A 24,177-nucleotide genomic window follows, 5' to 3' on the forward strand; every position below is an offset into this window, starting at 1 on the left:
GAATAATGCTTGGGGTAGTTGGATTTGTGGAGTAAGCCTCTGCTGGGTATTTAGACGCTATGGACTGATGGAATTGTTAAAAGTTGCCATAGATACAGAAATCGGAGCCAAACAATAGGATACAAAGACAAACAGACACTTGATGATAAGATTTCCAAAACGATTTGGTCTAGGATCAAATCAAACTTTTTTCTATTCTAGAATAATGCTTGGGGCAGTTGGATTTGTGGAGTAAGCCTCTACTGGGTACTTAGACGCTATGGACTGATGTTAATTGCTGAAAGATGTTATTGATACAGACATCACATGCAAAATCGCATGGTATCCTATCCAAAGCGATTTGGTCAAGTATTAAAGAGCAAACTTCTTTCTGAGTTGGAATAATGTTAAAGGATAGGATTGCTCGACAAACCTAACCTACTGCTTTTTATAACTTAATAGGCTTCTTATTTTAAATTTGGAAATCTAGTTGTTCCTTTTCATTCAGTAAATCAAGCCCTTTCATGTGATATATGATACGAGTGAATTCGTTAAGTCTGAGTACAGTTAAATGCGGTTAAATCTGATTAGTAGCTGTCTTCAACCACTAACCTACATTCGACTAATATAAATGGTGCATTCTGATTGGATGCTGGCTTGAAACAACCTCGAAGAATTTGATTACTGTAGAAGGATTATTGATTGTCAGAAAAATAATTACTGGTTAAATTTTCGACAACCTCGCATTGACTTATCACCATCTGACGGTTTCCTACGATAATTGTATTCTGCATCACCTCTAACAAGGACAAATCATTGACAGGGTGAGTGTAAACTTTTCTGAACCAGTCTTCGGTCATGGTCAGTTGTATGTAGCCCTAATCACGTGGGAAATCGTTCAAAAATGTCAATGTAGAGATTAAAACTAAGGGTCCACCTTCTGTCATTTCGACTGGTCTTCATCCTCGTTCGCGTTACAGTACAGTACAGTACAGTACATGGGAGATTTTGTTGTTGTTGTTGTCTTCTGCTTGTCTGGACGTCTTAATACGTTCGTTGTCTTTCTAAACTTCTTCGGCAAGAAAAGATTTAATCCGAGTGGTCCTACAGCTGTCCCCTATGAGTTATACATTATATAACTCTGTACTTTATGTGTGTGTTTCGATGGGTGTCCTCTTGTGGGTTGACTCGGAAACCTTAAGATCTATGAAGGTAAAAATGATGATTGATTTTTTGACTCATACTTTTTGTTTCCCTTTGACGACGTTTGTACTGATGGATTTCGTTACTTATTAATTGTAGTAATCGTTAATTTTTTTACTATTTTCTTCGACTATTTGCACTTTAAAGTTTTCAAATATTATTGTCAGTTTCCTGGTAATATGTCAATGCCAAACTTCTTGTAACGAATAGAGAGAGAAAAAATTCTAATTGAAAAATGTACTGATACTAAAAAACGGAATGTTTTCGGTTCATGACTGACTTGATTAATTTTCGGTAGTTTAATCAAGAAGGCGGCGGTGGACCGGTCGAAGAGCTAAGCCGATTGGCCGCGGCGGTGATAGGAGGGAGGCTACTGGTTTCCTACCAGAGCGCTTGAATCACATAATAATGATAATAATAATAACGGCATTCACAGTTTGGGATAGTGACGAAAAGGAATGTCTTCGGTAATTACCAAGAAAATATGGCTTCCTTCGATAATCGTTATACGGGGATCAGAAGAAAACTTTTAAACACAATCAAACGTAAAAAAAATGTTCGATACATGAACATCGAAACTGTAGTGATAATAATAATTTGAAAATTGTATCAGTGACGAAATTTTCTTTCGAAAACTTTGTTATACCATATTTCATCGATACCATTAATGTTATTCTAATACGAGGGTTGCTACTTATGTTTTTAGATATGGCACTGAAGTGATTACGTCAAATCTGACATTTCTATCAGTTTGACATTTTCGACGTGGATTAAACCAACACTTTTGGTTATCCGAATTCAATTCTGGTCGCACTTTGCTACAACATGAGTTCCTTGAAGAGATAGAGAGAGAGAGAAATGCTTTATTGTCAAAAAAATGTAGGCAAAATCTTGTAAAAACTAGAAATCAAACATAAAAATAACTAAATAAAGATACTAATGAAGGCATTTCGTAGTAAATTATTGCGGAATTCGGGAAAAGATGATATCGATTTGATTACAATTGGCAAGTGATTGTGCATTTTTTTTACATTGCAAAATATTGAGCCCCTGACAAATTCTGAACGTGGAAGAAGTCCCTGATGTTTAGCACCAGTAAATATCTAACAGCTCTTTTTTGTAGTTTGAAGATTCGCTCAAATTGAGTTCCACCACACGTACCCAAAAAGGGAAGGGTATATCAGAGATGCGACTCAATAAGGGCACAAAAAACTGTTAAGGAGATGGATAAGTTAAGTTCTTTAGAAAGATATCTCACCGCAAAACAGAAGGAAGGAAATTAATTGTCCACAACAAGCCCTAGGAATGTTACAGATTCAACGACGTCAATGGTGGTGTTAATTTAATTAAAAAACTTTAGTTTTAGAAAAGTTGAAACAAAACAAACAAAATAGGGCCTAGAACTGAGTCTTGGGGCTCTCCACATGACATCGTTGTATCAATCCTTCTGTTGATAAGGTATGAAGGTCGTTCAAAATTCAATATTGCAAGAAAATTTGGTCGTTAAAAAGAATTGTCCGCGCTGGATACCGCATAATATTGACGCATTATTTCTATAGGTTAAAATGACAGGAAATCGAAAAAATAATAAATTTTCACGCTCAATACACTCACAATATAACAATAGTGAGTCATTTTTGAACCAAGATAATCTAACTGTCAATTACGTCATTTTGGAACACATGACATTGACAAGTCGGCCATTTTGACTGGGTAGCAAACAAAAGATTTAGTCCTCGTTTGTTAATATGCGTTTTCGTTTTGTTATTTGTCATTTTTTTGACAGAAAACATCGAATTGAATACGCCACGAGATATCAAATGGAAACCGTTTATAAATAAAAAACGATTAGTGCAAAGAAATGCTGGAAGAACTCAATCGAGGCCGTGTTCATTATCAAAACAAAGATAATATTCATTGAAGAGATAGTTTGAAGTAGGGTCTTTCAATAGTTACTTCTTAAGATTTTTACCGAACACGTTAAAAGAAAAGAACAGTTTGAATACTCTGTATATATTTATTACAAAATAAATCGTCGACTTCTGTATGCATGCGCATACTATAAGTATTGATGTAAAGCGTTAAGAAAATACAATGTGTACACAAAACTAACCGAGTGTAACACAAACCTCACCTTACCTACAAAAGGGGCACTATGATAAATGTACGTAGACCTGAATGTAAAGTAAGTGGCTATGTGAGAAAGCCTAACTCGGATATAAATATTTAGTAGTCACGAGTGGAAACATTAAGAGCACATTCTTGTAAGAAGATTTTTAATAAAAAATTGTAAACAAGGCAATTTCAATCCGGAAAATATACGAGGAAATATTTTATCGTTGCAAATTTTAGGTTTTAATCTTACGTATCACCTAGGAATTAATATTAATTACACTTTTAGCGTCAAAACTTAAGTGGTACGTACATTTTTATACTCTTTTCTTCTTCTTTTTTCACGATAATGTTTTCTACTAATACGGTGGGGTGCGAGGAGCGCACAGGCACATTTAGAAAAAATTTCGTGCATCTACCGAATCCGAAAGATCGTTCGACGAGCGCACAAGAAAATTTGATCTTCCGAAGTGATTTCTAGAGATGGACAAACATACGAAATTTTGAATAATTATCATCATTAAGACTTAATCTAATCTAACCATTCTTAAATTAAAAAGTTTTTTCGTTTTAAGTTATGTTACGTTAGGTTAAGTTAGTTTAAGTCAGGTTAAGTTAGTTTAAGTTAGGTTAAGTTAGGTTAAGTTAGTTAAAGTTAGGTTACGTTAGGTTAAGTTAGTTAAAGTTAGGTTACGTTAGGTTAAGTCAGGTTAAGTTAGGTTAAGTTTCAACTATAATGGCATTGTTGCTGTTAAATCCAAAATATCGTTCGACGAGCACACAAGAAAATTTGATCTTCCGAAGTGATTTCTAGAGATGGACAAACATACGAAATTTTGAATAATTATCATCATTAAGACTTAATCTAATCTAACCATTCTTAAATTAAAAAGTTTTTTCGTTTTAAGTTATGTTACGTTAAGTTAGTTTAAGTCAGGTTAAGTTAGTTTAAGTTAGGTTAAGTTAGGTTAAGTTAGTTAAAGTTAGGTTACGTTAGGTTAAGTCAGGTTAAGTTTCAACTATAATGGCATTGTTGCTGTTAAATCCAAAATATCGTTCGACGAGCGCACAAGAAAATTTGATCTCTCGAAGTGATTTCTAGAGATGGACAAACATACGAAATTTTGAATAATTATCATCATTAAGACTTAATCTAATCTAACCATTCTTAAATTAAAAAGTTTTTTCGTTTTAAGTTATGTTACGTTAAGTTAAGTTAGTTTAAGTTAGGTTAAGTTAGGTTACGTTAGGTTAAGTCAGGTTAAGTTAGGTTAAGTTTCAACTATAATGGCATTGTTGCTGTTAAATCCAAAATATCGTTCGACGAGCGCACAAGAAAATTTGATCTCTCGAAGTGATTTCTAGAGATGGACAAACATACGAAATTTTGAATAATTATCATCATTAAGACTTAATCTAATCTAACCATTCTTAAATTAAAAAGTTTTTTCGTTTTAAGTTATGTTACGTTAAGTTAAGTTAGTTTAAGTTAGGTTAAGTTAGGTTACGTTAGGTTACGTTAGGTTAAGTTATGTTACGTTAAGTTAAGTTAGTTTAAGTCAGGTTAAGTTAGGTTAAGTTTCAACTATAATGGCATTGTTGCTGTTAAATCCAAAATATCGTTCGACGAGCAGACAAGAAAATTTGATCTTCCGAAGTGATTTCTAGAGATGGACAAACATACGAAATTTTGAATAATTATCATCATTAAGACTTAATCTAATCTAACCATTCTTAAATTAAAAAGTTTTTTCGTTTTAAGTTATGTTACGTTAAGTTAGTTTAAGTCAGGTTAAGTTAGTTTAAGTTAGGTTAAGTTAGGTTAAGTTAGTTAAAGTTAGGTTACGTTAGGTTAAGTCAGGTTAAGTTTCAACTATAATGGCATTGTTGCTGTTAAATCCAAAATATCGTTCGACGAGCGCACAAGAAAATTTGATCTCTCGAAGTGATTTGTAGAGATGGACAAACATACGAAATTTTGAATAATTATCATCATTAAGACTTAATCTAATCTAACCATTCTTAAATTAAAAAGTTTTTTCGTTTTAAGTTATGTTACGTTAAGTTAAGTTAGTTTAAGTTAGGTTAAGTTAGGTTACGTTAGGTTACGTTAGGTAAAGTTATGTTACGTTAAGTTAAGTTAGTTTAAGTCAGGTTAAGTTAGGTTAAGTTTCAACTATAATGGCATTGTTGCTGTTAAATCCAAAATATCGTTCGACGAGCACACAAGAAAATTTGATCTTCCGAAGTGATTTCTAGAGATGGACAAACATACGAAATTTTGAATAATTATCATCATTAAGACTTAATCTAATCTAACCATTCTTAAATTAAAAAGTTTTTTCGTTTTAAGTTATGTTACGTTAAGTTAGTTTAAGTCAGGTTAAGTTAGTTTAAGTTAGGTTAAGTTAGGTTAAGTTAGTTAAAGTTAGGTTACGTTAGGTTAAGTCAGGTTAAGTTTCAACTATAATGGCATTGTTGCTGTTAAATCCAAAATATCGTTCGACGAGCGCACAAGAAAATTTGATCTCTCGAAGTGATTTCTAGAGATGGACAAACATACGAAATTTTGAATAATTATCATCATTAAGACTTAATCTAATCTAACCATTCTTAAATTAAAAAGTTTTTTCGTTTTAAGTTATGTTACGTTAAGTTAAGTTAGTTTAAGTTAGGTTAAGTTAGGTTACGTTAGGTTAAGTCAGGTTAAGTTAGGTTAAGTTTCAACTATAATGGCATTGTTGCTGTTAAATCCAAAATATCGTTCGACGAGCACACAAGAAAATTTGATCTTCCGAAGTGATTTCTAGAGATGGACAAACATACGAAATTTTGAATAATTATCATCATTAAGACTTAATCTAATCTAACCATTCTTAAATTAAAAAGTTTTTTCGTTTTAAGTTATGTTACGTTAAGTTAGTTTAAGTCAGGTTAAGTTAGTTTAAGTTAGGTTAAGTTAGGTTAAGTTAGTTAAAGTTAGGTTACGTTAGGTTAAGTCAGGTTAAGTTTCAACTATAATGGCATTGTTGCTGTTAAATCCAAAATATCGTTCGACGAGCGCACAAGAAAATTTGATCTCTCGAAGTGATTTCTAGAGATGGACAAACATACGAAATTTTGAATAATTATCATCATTAAGACTTAATCTAATCTAACCATTCTTAAATTAAAAAGTTTTTTCGTTTTAAGTTATGTTACGTTAAGTTAAGTTAGTTTAAGTTAGGTTAAGTTAGGTTACGTTAGGTTAAGTCAGGTTAAGTTAGGTTAAGTTTCAACTATAATGGCATTGTTGCTGTTAAATCCAAAATATCGTTCGACGAGCGCACAAGAAAATTTGATCTCTCGAAGTGATTTCTAGAGATGGACAAACATACGAAATTTTGAATAATTATCATCATTAAGACTTAATCTAATCTAACCATTCTTAAATTAAAAAGTTTTTTCGTTTTAAGTTATGTTACGTTAAGTTAAGTTAGTTTAAGTTAGGTTAAGTTAGGTTACGTTAGGTTACGTTAGGTTAAGTTATGTTACGTTAAGTTAAGTTAGTTTAAGTCAGGTTAAGTTAGGTTAAGTTTCAACTATAATGGCATTGTTGCTGTTAAATCCAAAATATCGTTCGACGAGCAGACAAGAAAATTTGATCTTCCGAAGTGATTTCTAGAGATGGACAAACATACGAAATTTTGAATAATTATCATCATTAAGACTTAATCTAATCTAACCATTCTTAAATTAAAAAGTTTTTTCGTTTTAAGTTATGTTACGTTAAGTTAGTTTAAGTCAGGTTAAGTTAGTTTAAGTTAGGTTAAGTTAGGTTAAGTTAGTTAAAGTTAGGTTACGTTAGGTTAAGTCAGGTTAAGTTTCAACTATAATGGCATTGTTGCTGTTAAATCCAAAATATCGTTCGACGAGCGCACAAGAAAATTTGATCTCTCGAAGTGATTTGTAGAGATGGACAAACATACGAAATTTTGAATAATTATCATCATTAAGACTTAATCTAATCTAACCATTCTTAAATTAAAAAGTTTTTTCGTTTTAAGTTATGTTACGTTAAGTTAAGTTAGTTTAAGTTAGGTTAAGTTAGGTTACGTTAGGTTACGTTAGGTAAAGTTATGTTACGTTAAGTTAAGTTAGTTTAAGTCAGGTTAAGTTAGGTTAAGTTTCAACTATAATGGCATTGTTGCTGTTAAATCCAAAATATCGTTCGACGAGCACACAAGAAAATTTGATCTTCCGAAGTGATTTCTAGAGATGGACAAACATACGAAATTTTGAATAATTATCATCATTAAGACTTAATCTAATCTAACCATTCTTAAATTAAAAAGTTTTTTCGTTTTAAGTTATGTTACGTTAAGTTAAGTTAGTTTAAGTCAGGTTAAGTTAGGTTAAGTTAGGTTACGTTAGGTTAAGTTAGTTAAAGTTAGGTTACGTTAGGTTAAGTCAGGTTAAGTTAGGTTAAGTTTCAACTATAATGGCATTGTTGCTGTTAAATCCAAAATATCGTTCGACGAGCGCACAAGAAAATTTGATCTTCCGAAGTGATTTCTAGAGATGGACAAACATACGAAATTTTGAATAATTATCATCATTAAGACTTAATCTAATCTAACCATTCTTAAATTAAAAAGTTTTTTCGTTTTAAGTTATGTTACGTTAAGTTAAGTTAGTTTAAGTCAGGTTAAGTTAGGTTAAGTTAGGTTAAGTTAGGTTACGTTAGGTTAAGTTAGTTAAAGTTAGGTTACGTTAGGTTAAGTCAGGTTAAGTTTCAACTATAATGGCATTGTTGCTGTTAAATCCAAAATATCGTTCGACGAGCGCACAAGAAAATTTGATCTTCCGAAGTGATTTCTAGAGATGGACAAACATACGAAATTTTGAATAATTATCATCATTAAGACTTAATCTAATCTAACCATTCTTAAATTAAAAAGTTTTTTCGTTTTAAGTTATGTTACGTTAAGTTAAGTTAGTTTAAGTCAGGTTAAGTTAGGTTAAGTTAGATTACGTTAGGTTAAGTTAGTTAAAGTTAGGTTACGTTAGGTTAAGTCAGGTTAAGTTAGGTTAAGTTTCAACTATAATGGCATTGTTGCTGTTAAATCCAAAATATCGTTCGACGAGCGCACAAGAAAATTTGATCTTCCGAAGTGATTTCTAGAGATGGACAAACATACGAAATTTTGAATAATTATCATCATTAAGACTTAATCTAATCTAACCATTCTTAAATTAAAAAGTTTTTTCGTTTTAAGTTATGTTACGTTAAGTTAAGTTAGTTTAAGTCAGGTTAAGTTAGGTTAAGTTAGGTTAAGTTAGGTTACGTTAGGTTAAGTTAGTTAAAGTTAGGTTACGTTAGGTTAAGTCAGGTTAAGTTTCAACTATAATGGCATTGTTGCTGTTAAATCCAAAATATCGTTCGACGAGCGCACAAGAAAATTTGATCTTCCGAAGTGATTTCTAGAGATGGACAAACATACGAAATTTTGAATAATTATCATCATTAAGACTTAATCTAATCTAACCATTCTTAAATTAAAAAGTTTTTTCGTTTTAAGTTATGTTACGTTAAGTTAAGTTAGTTTAAGTCAGGTTAAGTTAGGTTAAGTTAGGTTACGTTAGGTTAAGTTAGTTAAAGTTAGGTTACGTTAGGTTAAGTCAGGTTAAGTTAGGTTAAGTTTCAACTATAATGGCATTGTTGCTGTTAAATCCAAAATATCGTTCGACGAGCGCACAAGAAAATTTGATCTTCCGAAGTGATTTCTAGAGATGGACAAACATACGAAATTTTGAATAATTATCATCATTAAGACTTAATCTAATCTAACCATTCTTAAATTAAAAAGTTTTTTCGTTTTAAGTTATGTTACGTTAAGTTAAGTTAGTTTAAGTCAGGTTAAGTTAGGTTAAGTTAGGTTAAGTTAGGTTACGTTAGGTTAAGTTAGTTAAAGTTAGGTTACGTTAGGTTAAGTCAGGTTAAGTTTCAACTATAATGGCATTGTTGCTGTTAAATCCAAAATATCGTTCGACGAGCGCACAAGAAAATTTGATCTTCCGAAGTGATTTCTAGAGATGGACAAACATACGAAATTTTGAATAATTATCATCATTAAGACTTAATCTAATCTAACCATTCTTAAATTAAAAAGTTTTTTCGTTTTAAGTTATGTTACGTTAAGTTAAGTTAGTTTAAGTCAGGTTAAGTTAGGTTAAGTTAGATTACGTTAGGTTAAGTTAGTTAAAGTTAGGTTACGTTAGGTTAAGTCAGGTTAAGTTAGGTTAAGTTTCAACTATAATGGCATTGTTGCTGTTAAATCCAAAATATCGTTCGACGAGCGCACAAGAAAATTTGATCTTCCGAAGTGATTTCTAGAGATGGACAAACATACGAAATTTTGAATAATTATCATCATTAAGACTTAATCTAATCTAACCATTCTTAAATTAAAAAGTTTTTTCGTTTTAAGTTATGTTACGTTAAGTTAAGTTAGTTTAAGTCAGGTTAAGTTAGGTTAAGTTAGGTTAAGTTAGGTTACGTTAGGTTAAGTTAGTTAAAGTTAGGTTACGTTAGGTTAAGTCAGGTTAAGTTTCAACTATAATGGCATTGTTGCTGTTAAATCCAAAATATCGTTCGACGAGCGCACAAGAAAATTTGATCTTCCGAAGTGATTTCTAGAGATGGACAAACATACGAAATTTTGAATAATTATCATCATTAAGACTTAATCTAATCTAACCATTCTTAAATTAAAAAGTTTTTTCGTTTTAAGTTATGTTACGTTAAGTTAAGTTAGTTTAAGTCAGGTTAAGTTAGGTTAAGTTAGGTTACGTTAGGTTAAGTTAGTTAAAGTTAGGTTACGTTAGGTTAAGTCAGGTTAAGTTAGGTTAAGTTTCAACTATAATGGCATTGTTGCTGTTAAATCCAAAATATCGTTCGACGAGCGCACAAGAAAATTTGATCTTCCGAAGTGATTTCTAGAGATGGACAAACATACGAAATTTTGAATAATTATCATCATTAAGACTTAATCTAATCTAACCATTCTTAAATTAAAAAGTTTTTTCGTTTTAAGTTATGTTACGTTAAGTTAAGTTAGTTTAAGTCAGGTTAAGTTAGGTTACGTTAGGTTAAGTCAGGTTAAGTTAGGTTAAGTTTCAACTATAATGGCATTGTTGCTGTTAAATCCAAAATATCGTTCGACGAGCGCACAAGAAAATTTGATCTCTCGAAGTGAGTCCTAGAGATGGACAAACATACGAAGTTTTGAATAATTATCATCATTAAGATCATTAAGAATAGTTAGATTAGGTTAAGCTAGGTAACGTTAGATTAAGTTAGATTAAGTTAGTTTAAGTTAGGTTACGTTAGATTAAGTTAGGTTAAGTTTCAACTATAATCGCATTGTTGCTGTTAAATCCAAAATATCGTTCGACGAGCGCACAAGAAAATTTGATCTCTCGAAGTGAGTCCTAGAGATGGACAAACATACGAAGTTTTGAATAATTATCATCATTAAGATCATTAAGAATAGTTAGATTAGGTTAAGCTAGGTAACGTTAGATTAAGTTAGATTAAGTTAGTTTAAGTTAGGTTACGTTAGATTAAGTTAGGTTAAGTTTCGACTATAACCATTTTGTTGCTGTTAACTCTCCTATAATTTTTCTTTTATTTACGATTTACCATTTTTATACCAGCGCTCGATGCACCGTGCACTCCACTCACGTGTATGTTATGGTAGAACTGTAAGTTTGCAATTGGTACTTCATTGTTATGGAATTTCTGTAAATCTCACTATCAATAATTCATGTTAATGAAAAACTGGAATTACAAAAACTATGCTTTCTTTGGGTACCAAAAATCTCACTGAATAACACAAAAAATAACGTATGGGCAGTACATTTCAGTTGGAATATATACACACTTCGTCCCCAACGATATTTAAATCTAAGAAGGAGAGAAAAAAAGTAATTTATTGATCAATTTCTTACCAAACAATCAATACTTCGAGATAATTAAGAAACTGTACAGACTAAGTATCAAGGATTACATTTTCCACAATAATACAGAACCGCAAACTTCGAACGTAACAAAAAAAACTATAAGAATTTTACTGGGATGTTCGTACTGCTCGGAGCACGCTCGAGGCGATTTTTATCTCCTCTAGCATCTATAATCTTTTTATGGTGGTCAACGAAGATGATGATCTAACGGATCGTGGTTAAAAATACAGACAGCAAATTTTTATAGAGAAAATTTGACCAGTGTCTACAAACTTTAGAAAACTTAGTTTGACAGTTGTAGATTTTTTTACAATAAATATTTGAGGCTCACCTGTCCAGACCAAGAGAGTGGAAAAAGAAGAAGAAAAAGGAAAAGACTCTTCAAGTGACATCGAATTAAAAATCACAACAGAGTTCTAGTTCGATAGGATACAAGAGTTTGAATACCTAGGAGTTACAGGATAAAACAGTTGGAGCTCTAGGAAACCTGTGAAGCCAGATGATTGGAGTGAAAAGAGGAAGATAAAGCTCAAAAAGAAGAAGAGGGTATCCACGTACCAAACGTCTAGGAAGATGTAAGGAAGATTTAGATTTTTAATCAAAACAAAACCTCAAATCATGACAATTTCGCATTAAAAACATGAAAAAGGGCTTTAGGAAAAATAAACTGAAGAAATTTACAAAAGTTTATAAACATATCGCTCAAACTTTTAAATGTTTAAGATCGACAATACGAGTTGTGTCTTTTAAATAACGAAACTGTTGATATATAACTTCTTATTTTGATTTTATGTATATTTATCTATTATCAACCCCCCATATATCGTTCCATATTTTTCGAAACAGGGCTAGAAGTCTTTTTTTGTCAGTTTCTTCAGGTCGCGCGTCGCTTTTTCTTTCGCAGCTTTAACTAATTCAAATCTTTCAATGCAGATTCGATTCGTCACAAGTTATTATCTTTTCCAATCAGTTTCAATCACATTTAAAGTGTCTATTTAAATAATTTTGCGAGCTTTTTGTTAAAAATTTTTTTCTATAGATTCCTATAGATTCAGCAATCAATCGAAATCAACCACGCGACAAACAAACAAACAAACGCGACATCTTTCAATAAATTATTCGTCTGGTTTGCAAGTTTCATGTGATATTTCAAATAAATCCGTTACTTTATTTTTACGACAAAACAGAATATCAGAAAAACATAAATCGATTTGTCTACAGATACGGTGCATAATGCATTAGAAAGAGTAGGCTTCTGACAATTGACAACTGACAGTAGTCAACCTTTGACGCATGCTTAGTCTCGTTACTTAATAATCACACCTCGTAATCTGACAAGTGTGTAAGAGACGAAATAAACACGAGGAAAACAAGTTACAAGGACTATAATGGTAATGGAACGTTTCAAAGAAAAAATATTTATGAAATTAGAAAGATTTCTAGGTTATTTTAAATCACCCCTCGTAAATTAATTGACTGGAAACGCTATTTCGATATTATACGAATTTCTTCTCACAATTTCAAACCACCCACGTATAATTATAATAGTTGTTTGCTAAAATCCAAACGGATATTATTAAAAAAGTTCTCTCAAGGGCGCCGATGAAGAATTTAAAGCTTCTTCTTCGGCAAAAGGTATAAATGTATTTCGAGAAACCGAATTAGCATCGAGGTGTTAATGAAGATTATAAGCTTCGATACATTAAATACCGGTAAAACGTTTTAACACCATCATCAAAATATTGAAATACATTTTTCCAAATCTATGACCGTCAGTTCTTTTTTGTTAGTTAATTACTTATAATTTTAGAATGCCTACAGCGAAGTGGTTTTCGGAAACAATGGATTCGATAGTTAATTTTTTACCGCCTCGTATGTTAATACCGACGTTAATAGGAATCGTTATTTTCCCATTTATTCAAAAAAAAACATTGAATCTATTCAAGATTTTATATTTTTTTTAGTTTGAAAAAATTATTTTATACACACACAAGATTTTTATTAAATAATTATTTTTTCTTCATAAATCGATTAAAATTAACTTTAAAATGTTAAATTGATATTTTATTATGAAAATACGATCGTCCTGCATCAATACAGTGTTGCCATCGAGGTTTCCATGCGGTAAAGACTTCTTGGAACAGAGATGTCCTTCAGAAACTTGTTGTAACGCTTTTAATAACACATCAACCAATAAATCGTGTTATTAATAAAAAAAATAAACACATTTTTTGCCAAAAATCGACTTTATTAATCAAAACAGCAATACAATCATTCCAACGATTCTCTAACTTCCTGATGCCGTCCTTGTAGAAGGATTTGTCTTTTAGTTCAAAATAGGCTTCAGTTTCATCAATTTCTTCTTCATTTGAGGTGAATTTTTCACCGGCTAGCATTTTATTGAGATCAGCGAATAGCCAGTATTCATTGGGGATCAGATCTGGACTATACTGTGGATGAGGAAGCAATTAGAAGTATAATTCGTTCAATTTAACCATCGTTGCCATTGGCTTGTGAATCAGAGCATTGTCTTAGTGAAACATTCGTTTTTTTTTTGAATTTTTGCATTAAAACATCCCAAAATACTGAAGCCATAACCTTTCCAGCTGATTGTTGGGCCAATTTGTGGACTTTTTTGATGTAACCATCTCATTTGGACGACCGGAACGTTCACCATCATCGGTGTCTGTACGACCACGTTTATATTTAGCAAATTGTTCTTTTCGATGGAGCAGACTCCGGATAACTCTTTTAAAACCATTGCTGTACAGTATTTTTTTTTTCATCAAGAAACAATGATAAATTAACACACCAAATTGTTTGGAAAATGGAATGGGGAATATTTTGAAAAACAATCAAACCATATCTCAGAATTTAAGTAGCAATCCTCGTCTAGGGATATATTTTTGACGTCTAAAGCAAAAATCAAAGAGATGCACTGGAAACTTCATTTCAGATAATTGCCATAAGTCCCCAGGAGCTAGGTCTGGGCAGTACGGTGTTTGTCTACTGAATTTTCAACGTCGAATGTATCGGCACCGTTGTGTTTAAAAATCGTTATCGTTAACTTAAAAATGTTTCACGCATTGTTGTACATACCTCTCGACATTGATCTTCGACTTCTTCTTCTTCTTCAAATCGCTTCATTATGTATTTCTCCATACTAAACTACTGTCTATATAAATTCAACATAATACCACTGAGATTAAGTAATAAAACAATAAATTAATAATAAAACGAGATTGTATCCATAAAACATTTCCAACGTTGAGGTTTTTTAACGACTATCCGAAAAGATCTTTGAGCTCATGTCAATGCAAAGTCATAATTACGCCAGTTGAAAGAACTAATCACAAAATAATTGACTTGAAGATATAAAAAACCACGAACAAGTCACGCTAACTTTATACAGCGTACACCATTTTGTTCTTATTATAGACATAGACCATTTTAAAAATAACATCAAATAGTTTGGTAGATTGTTATAAAGTATTATTTTTGACCTGCTAAGGTAAACTTGACCATAACGAAAATGGAATTTGACTAACATTTCAAATGGTTATAATTATTACTAATATTAATTGTCCCAGCTGCAGCTAGGCAACCATTGATGCAAACCCAGGACTAAGTCCTATGATAAAGAAGACTGATACTAATAATATTGAAGAAATTTCAACAGGTATCTTCTATAGAAAGCACTGAAGATACTTTGAATGTTGATGAGGTAATTATGATGCTTACCATTGTAGATTAGGCAAGACCTCGACGTGCATGTTGTTTTACACGTTACGATAAATCAAGACAATGTGATTGGCCAATTTATTTCTACCCAAATCGAAAAAGCAGAGCTCTGTTTACACGTTAAGATAAATTCTAAAGATTTCTTATCAAATGTTATTTATTTAAAAGCTTATAACGACCCCTGAAAAGCTTATAACCATGGAAGAAGTAACGTTGTTGAGTCGTTTATCGGTTGTTTAATGAGAAATGTGGAAAGAGTGAAGCCACGAGTGGTTGCTAAAGATTAAAGATTTGTCTCATGTCGAAATGATTACAAAATGAACCAAATGACTGGCGGTATCTCCCCACGAGAGGCTCTAAGGTACCTCATGATTCCTTGTCACTATAAGGAGTTTGAAGGACATGAAATTTTGCCTGCAACTATTGCACGTTCAAACTTATCGTTATTTTCACCAGATGCAGACTTAAAACCATCCAATCCAACTTCAACCTCAATAAATTGCTACAACTTATCGTAGCATGTGCAAGTGCTTTTATTTTCTTTATTAATTTCGTTCTTAAAAATTCTATTTTCAAGTGATAAAAGTCCAAGAGATTGAGATTCGGGATACATGGTGGTCATCCATATTTGCAGTATTAATTCTTCTTATAAGAATTCTAGATATCGTACTTGGTAGTATACCAGGAGTTGCTACTTAAGTTTTGAGAACCAATTGTCGTCTTTATGTCTAAACATAATTTATTTTTGATATGCGTGAATAAGAAGAAATGCTTGGGTGCTAGATAAGGACTGTACGGCGGATGACATGTTTTGAGTACGTTCACCATTAAAAATGTCAAACTTAATGATACCAATGTCAGATTTGACATAATCACATCAGTGTTGCCATAACTCAAAACTCAAGTAGCCTTTTTCCTATCACCTTACCGCTACGAAATTTTATTGAGAAGCTAGTTTCAATCGATACTATTGAGAAGCAAAATCAGAGCATCCACAACAAACCAAACGTCTTGGTTCTAGTAGGAAACGGCAATGTTACAAATACTATGCCTTTCAAGTTTCCTGACTTATAAAGTTTTGAGTTTTTCCTCGCTGAGAGTACCATAGAAGATATGAGGAACGTTTAGCAAGCAAAAATGCTAGAGACAACTAAGAAAAAACGGAAGTTGCGTAATTAAGTAGAAGAAGTTGTCTTATGTGAAATAAATAATGAAAGAAAAGATGGTGCACAAGGTAATGGTGCACAAAAAGAAAAAGATTGTTTATGTGAACATATTAAACGGCTTTTTTATTATTTTAGCTGATAAGTTACTATACTAAAACGTATAGTATTTATGTTGGGTCTTTATAGGTTTTAAATTTCTTGCTATAAAATATAATTTCTTTCTAAATGTACCAGAACGGAACCATTATGTGGTACTTTCCACTAATGATTTTGAGGGGAATTAAAGAAACGGCGACTCAAAGATGAGTGAAATTTTATGTTGATACCCAAAAGTCAATTTGTAGCGTTTATGACGAGCTCGTAAGATAAGTCGTTGATATAAAACAAAAGTGCTACTTTAAAAAAAAGCTCTATCGAATTTTTTCAATTTTAAATCGTTCTTTATATTATTTTTTCTTTCGATACCTCAAATTTTATATTTCAGATTATGAAAATAGACATTCGACAGCTTAGAAAGAAAGATATTTTTTTTTGTTTTCATTTAAACTTTATGACTACGATAATTTTATAATTTGTTGTGATGACACAATGAATTTTTTATACAAAAAGTCAATTACAACCATTTAAATCATTATTTTATTAATAGTTTATTAATATAATACACGCAGAAAAAGTTAATATACTTTAGATACTAAGATGGTTCAAAAAGTATATGGAATGACCCAGATATGGCGGTAGTTGCTTGAAAAATACCACTGTATTAGAAAGTACACAATCTATACATATCTATGTTTCAAGTTTGAAAACGCCACGTTGTTTATTTTTATTTGAAAGACGTTAGCCAAACCAAAATGAGAGCTGAACTAGATTCTACTCTGGGTAAACCTGCTTCGTGTTTTTCAATAATAAAATACTGGATAGCAGAGTTTAAACGAGGCCGTACGACCTGCAAAGACTAGTGTTTGACCTAATGAGGTGACGACTCCAGAAATGTTGAAGAAAATCTACAAAACGGTACTGGATGATCGCCGACTGAAGTGCACGAGCTTATAGACATAGTAGGTATTTCAAAAAGTGCATATTAACTACAAATTTGGACATAAGAGAGTTGTGGTTGCTGCGTTTGCTCACAATGGAACAAACACAGCGTCTTGAAGATCATTCCATCGTGTGTTTGGCAATGTTTCAAAGAAATAAAGCCGAATTTTTGGCCCGTTTTATAACCGTGGATGAAAAGTGGGACCATCACTTCACACCCGAATCAAAAGGACAATCAAAACAATGGACTGAAAAGGGAGAACCAGCTCCAAAGATCGTTCCATCTGCAGGGAAGGTCATGTTTCAAGTTTAAAGATGTTTTCAGTAAATTTGTAAACATGGAAGACATAGTAGGCATGTCAGAAAGTGCGGTACACACACAGCGTCTTGAAGATCATTCCATCGTGTGTTTGGCAATGTTTCAAAGAAATAAAGCCGAATTTTTGGCCCGTTTTATAACCGTGGATGAAAAGTGGGACCATCACTTCACACCCGAATCAAAAGGACAATCAAAACAATGGACTGAAAAGGGAGAACCAGCTCCAAAGATCGTTCCATCTGCAGGGAAGGTCATGTTTCAAGTTTAAAGATGTTTTCAGTAAATTTGTAAACATGGAACACATAGTAGGCATGTCAGAAAGTGCGGTACACATACAGCGTCTTGAAGATCATTCCATCGTGTGTTTGGCAATGTTTCAAAGAAATAAAGCCGAATTTTTGGCCCGTTTTATAACCGTGGATGAAAAGTGGGACCATCACTTCACACCCGAATCAAAAGGACAATCAAAACAATGGACTGAAAAGGGAGAACCAGCTCCAAAGATCGTTCCATCTGCAGGGAAGGTCATGTTTCAAGTTTAAAGATGTTTTCAGTAAATTTGTAAACATGGAACACATAGTAGGCATGTCAGGAAGTGCGGTACACACACAGCGTCTTGAAGATCATTCCATCGTGTGTTTGGCAATGTTTCAAAGAAATAAAGCCGAATTTTTGGCCCGTTTTATAACCGTGGATGAAAAGTGGGACCATCACTTCACACCCGAATCAAAAGGACAATCAAAACAATGGACTGAAAAGGGAGAACCAGCTCCAAAGATCGTTCCATCTGCAGGGAAGGTCATGTTTCAAGTTTAAAGATGTTTTCAGTAAATTTGTAAACATGGAAGACATAGTAGGCATGTCAGAAAGTGCGGTACACACACAGCGTCTTGAAGATCATTCCATCGTGTGTTTGGCAATGTTTCAAAGAAATAAAGCCGAATTTTTGGCCCGTTTTATAACCGTGGATGAAAAGTGGGACCATCACTTCACACCCGAATCAAAAGGACAATCAAAACAATGGACTGAAAAGGGAGAACCAGCTCCAAAGATCGTTCCATCTGCAGGGAAGGTCATGTTTCAAGTTTAAAGATGTTTTCAGTAAATTTGTAAACATGGAAGACATAGTAGGCATGTCAGAAAGTGCGGTACACACACAGCGTCTTGAAGATCATTCCATCGTGTGTTTGGCAATGTTTCAAAGAAATAAAGCCGAATTTTTGGCCCGTTTTATAACCGTGGATGAAAAGTGGGACCATCACTTCACACCCGAATCAAAAGGACAATCAAAACAATGGACTGAAAAGGGAGAACCAGCTCCAAAGATCGTTCCATCTGCAGGGAAGGTCATGTTTCAAGTTTAAAGATGTTTTCAGTAAATTTTTAAACATGGAAGACATAGTAGGCATGTCAGAAAGTGCGGTACACATACAGCGTCTTGAAGATCATTCCATCGTGTGTTTGGCAATGTTTCAAAGAAATAAAGCCGAATTTTTGGCCCGTTTTATAACCGTGGATGAAAAGTGGGACCATCACTTCACACCCGAATCAAAAGGACAATCAAAACAATGGACTGAAAAGGGAGAACCAGCTCCAAAGATCGTTCCATCTGCAGGGAAGGTCATGTTTCAAGTTTAAAGATGTTTTCAGTAAATTTGTAAACATGGAACACATAGTAGGCATGTCAGAAAGTGCGGTACACATACAGCGTCTTGAAGATCATTCCATCGTGTGTTTGGCAATGTTTCAAAGAAATAAAGCCGAATTTTTGGCCCGTTTTATAACCGTGGATGAAAAGTGGGACCATCACTTCACACCCGAATCAAAAGGACAATCAAAACAATGGACTGAAAAGGGAGAACCAGCTCCAAAGATCGTTCCATCTGCAGGGAAGGTCATGTTTCAAGTTTAAAGATGTTTTCAGTAAATTTGTAAACATGGAACACATAGTAGGCATGTCAGAAAGTGCGGTACACATACAGCGTCTTGAAGATCATTCCATCGTGTGTTTGGCAATGTTTCAAAGAAATAAAGCCGAATTTTTGGCCCGTTTTATAACCGTGGATGAAAAGTGGGACCATCACTTCACACCCGAATCAAAAGGACAATCAAATCAATGGATTGAAAAGGGAGAACCAGCTCCAAAGATCGTTCCATCTGCAGGGAAGGTCATAGCGTCGGTTTTTTTGGGATGCGCGTGGTATAATTTTCATTAACTATATTGAAAAAGGAAGTAATCAAGCAAAAGCAGCCGCATTTGGCTAAGGATAGAGTTTTGTTTCATCAAGACATTGCACCAGCTCACACATCCGTTATTACAGTGCCAAAATTAATGAAGTAAAGCTTGAGTTGCCGCCTCATACACTCTATTTGCCAGAATTAGCTCGCTCGGATAATTTTCTGTTCCCTGACTTAAAAAAATGACTTGGTATTCAAAGATTTTCCAACAATGGAGAGCTTGACGATTCTTATTATAAAAAGTGTATCGAACTTATTGAACATAACTAGGGGGAAAATTGTATTGAGCTAAAAAAAGATTACGTAGAAAAATAAATATAGTTTTTATGTTTTCTTTGTTGGGCCAGGTTTTCTGATAAAAAATTATCTTCTACAAGTGAAACTTAAGCGCTAGGTAACATAAAAAGTCACAGGGAACCAAATATGGTGAATATCGTGGGTAATTAACCAATTCAAAGTACAAATTTGTACTATGGGGATCACCAAAGTGTGACCTGATGGTAAAGCACTTTCGTCTTATTCTAGCAATTTCTCCCTTTGCCTTATAAAGCTGCGTAGTACTCTCAGAATATAGTCGTAGACCATTACAAAAAAAAAACAGTCGCTATCAATGTTCCAGCCGATGAAAATGCCTTTGCGAACCACTGTTTCGACTTTAATTTCATAAGTAGAATGGTTATTCTGGGTTTTATTAACTTTGCTTAAACCACGTCGATATTGCCTAGAAAATATTTATTGACATAAACTTTTTGTTCTTGATACATTCTTCCTTTATTTTCACACACATTCCACAACGTCTGACTAAAGCCAGTTGAATTGCATCGTCGCTATCAAATATTTCATCCCTCCAGCTTTGCTCTATTTACCTTCAGCCCTACCCCTCACCAACTTCAACTTTGTGAACAACAAAATAGTCGGATAGGTTCAGATCATGGCTATATAGTGATCAACTACTACGAAGCCACATTCTTGTACAGTAACCTTGGAAAACGAAGCAGTATTAACTGGAGTATTGTAATAAAGCAAGCACACACCTCGACTGATTTTGTCACACCCGTTTTCAATAATAAATTAAGGCAATTGGTTTAGTAAGTTACCAGTAATTGCTGACATGTTGGGGCTAATCCTTCTTTAGCCAAAAATTTTCCCAAATTGGAATAAAAAGATTAGAAAATACAGGAAGTGATAGATACCAGAGGAAATCCCTTCGATAGATGTAAATGTGGAAGAATTTGAATGATTAGTAGTCGTTTTATACAATCAACTAATTTTTTTCATAATCCAACCGACAAAGTCGATCTGAGCATCTCATAATAAATAGCACATCAGATATATAAGTAAATTATTTAAAATTGCCGCAGTTGGCAATATAATTACAAATACCCAATTAGTGCTATCTGAAACTCAGAAAAAAAATTTTCCACGGCGAGATTGAAAGTAAAATGGCTGGAATGGCATTATACTGTAATTCATAATTATATATTGCTAACAGTAACATACGTTATCTACATTTGATAATACCATAGTGAAAATTATCTTTTCAGTTGGTGCCTAATAAGATACCTCGTATCTGTGTGATCGAAATGCTATGTTACCAGGATGCCATTTTGTATGAAAATTGATTTATATAATGGAACTGAAACATGGGCGTCCCGTTCACCTCTACGAATTTGGAATTCAACATCGTTTGTACACGATTTCAACGCCACCAATATTTTTTATTATTCTAAAAAGATATCATGTAGTTTAAGGATAATAATTGTCTTCTACTTCTACCTCTTCCCCCCATTGTAGGTCTATCCCTTTTTCGATATCTCATCCTGGTCCATTCTACCTCTTTTGTGGTCGACCTCTCCAAAAGTTATTTCGTTTTTGATTTTTCAAGCCTTGCTTTGTAAATTCATGCCTTTATTCCTTGTCTTGGGCTGACTTGTGTGACCTTGTTATATGAAGTCATCGCAGCTGCTTCATATTCAAGAGTCAAAACATCTACTAAAGTTTCCGAATGGGCCTTCTGCATATATGCAATCAAAAACATTCAATCATGTTCTGTTGATGAATAAGCCAATCTGACAAGTCTACCTCGTACTCTTGAAGATGCTCTAATACGTCCTAGAAATATCCCGCGACCTTATTTGCTCCGGCTACAATTGACTGTATCAACCTCCTTATAAACCAGGCATCATAAACTTAACTTTTAGAGTCTTGTAGAGGAACCTAAATATTCTTGCGACTGTACTTCAGTCCTTAGTTCAACTTTTAGGTCAACACACTTTTCATAAGTTGTATAAGACCACGAGGTTAAGTAGTTTCCACTCAAAAACAAATGATAAAGGCTCAATAGAAAGTGCAGAATAGATTAACTAATATGTGCAAAAGGTATAGTTCAAATAGAAAGATCGAATGACCGTTTCTACGATGTTATTCTTTTAATCGATATTCTCTCGAGCTGATCGATGTTCTTCAGATTATAACTGTTGGCTTGTGTATGATACCCACGAAAGAAAAGGTTTTTCCCACGAGTTTTTTAAAGAAACAAGAACAGTTCCATTTATATGGAAATGGGTCTCATCAGAGTTTTAACGCAATTGTGCTTTCCTCTTGAATCACGTTCTTTGAAATGTTGCCTGTATGGATGCAGTTTAAGATCGTCGTGGTAAGACGATCTCTTGCGAGTAGAGAATCGATAATCGTCTCTTATGGTTGAACCAGTTCTTTAAAAACATCGTGGTTCATATTCAGACGAGTTAACAATGTAAAAACGACAGAAAAAGCTGAAAATGAAAGCGCTGTTGACAAGAACCTAGATGAGAATGAGGATGCTTGGTATGGAAACTAATGTTGCATACTTCTAGATCAAATTGGTATATACAGTGTGTGGGAAAAATCGTTTTAATGGTGATGTAAATATCATATTTACACCCAGTATCTAGAGCAAGTTTTCGTTAGTTGAGATGATGTTACAAAAGGCAGATTAATTTTTATGTATTTTTTCTGTTTTGACGTTCTAATAGATATATCTGAGCTTCTAAATTTTTTATTTTGTTTCGTTATTTATTCATAGCAACAAAAAACATATCATTTACTTTTCTAAATAGAACGGAACTTTTTATTCCTCGATAGCCACGTTCATTTTTATTCTTCTTTTTCGAATTGCAAATTTTGGCAGTTCACGTTATTCAGCAACCTCATCGACAGCTGAAATTCTACGCAAAGTGACAGTAATTGGACGGACTGTACTCTTCTTCTTCAAAGATCGACATGGCCTGATACGTTTGAAGATGCTTCTCAAACGCCAAACCAAACAGAGACACGTTTTATTTTAACGAACTCGAAAGATTCTCCACTATTCAATATTTGAATTTCAGTATTGACAGGATGTTTAATTGGCCTCTTCTAAATCGAAAACGGCATTTTTTCTCTCGTATATATATAGCCAAAAGCTTGTTTGACAACATGTATTTTAGAAAGTTATAAATATTTTCAGTTATAATATCATATTAGTAACGAGACGTATTTTTTAGCGTAGCTCTAATTGGTTTTTATGGATCCAATGCGATTTTTTTAAACGTTTTTTAACTTTTCGAAAAACTAAAACGTGTAAAGACAAACGGCACGTACTTAATTATAATAGTGAATCTTGCAAAGATGATTCGATTTAACCAAAATAAACTTTAGATTATGCAAAAAGCATGTTGCTTGTTATGAAACAGTACCGTGGCAACAACTTTGATTACTGTCGGATATTATTTTCTTTCTTTTGTTTTTTTTTTCTTTAAAATGATTTTCTGTTTGATATTTTAGTTTTCCTGAAACTTTACGTGATGTTTGGAAGCCGGCACATTTGTTTTCTTTAATATTAAATTACTTAATCCGAAGATTTCGTACATAAAATCGATAATAGACTTACGAGGTTACCCGTTTAAAACTAGACTAGACTACTACACTGTAAAATCGTGTCTAATAGATCTTAATATAGTCAAGTACCTTTCTCTATCACGATTCATAAATAAACTATGTGTTGTCCATAAATAGTTCAATATCAACATTCGTTGCAATATTTTTTTTCAAAAATAGATAGATATATATTTGAATCTAACATTTAATTTTCATATAAACGCATTTTGGTCTTGAAATTTTCATACTATCTTCGGTTCGCTGTCCTCGGAAACAAAGCGCATTTCAAAAAGATGCATTTGAATAAGTTGTGGCTTTAATACAATAATATGTAGTACAATCACGTGACCGTCTACGTACGTGAGTATTCCGTCGAACAGACGAGTCATAATAGAAACTAACGGCAAGAATATTAATAATTTGTACAAAAACATCTTGGAAATATTAATATCGTTTTTAATGTTTTTATTCATTAAAAAA

This window comes from Diorhabda sublineata, chromosome 1, assembly GCF_026230105.1.
Source record: "Diorhabda sublineata isolate icDioSubl1.1 chromosome 1, icDioSubl1.1, whole genome shotgun sequence".
NCBI classification, from domain to species: domain Eukaryota; kingdom Metazoa; phylum Arthropoda; class Insecta; order Coleoptera; family Chrysomelidae; genus Diorhabda; species Diorhabda sublineata.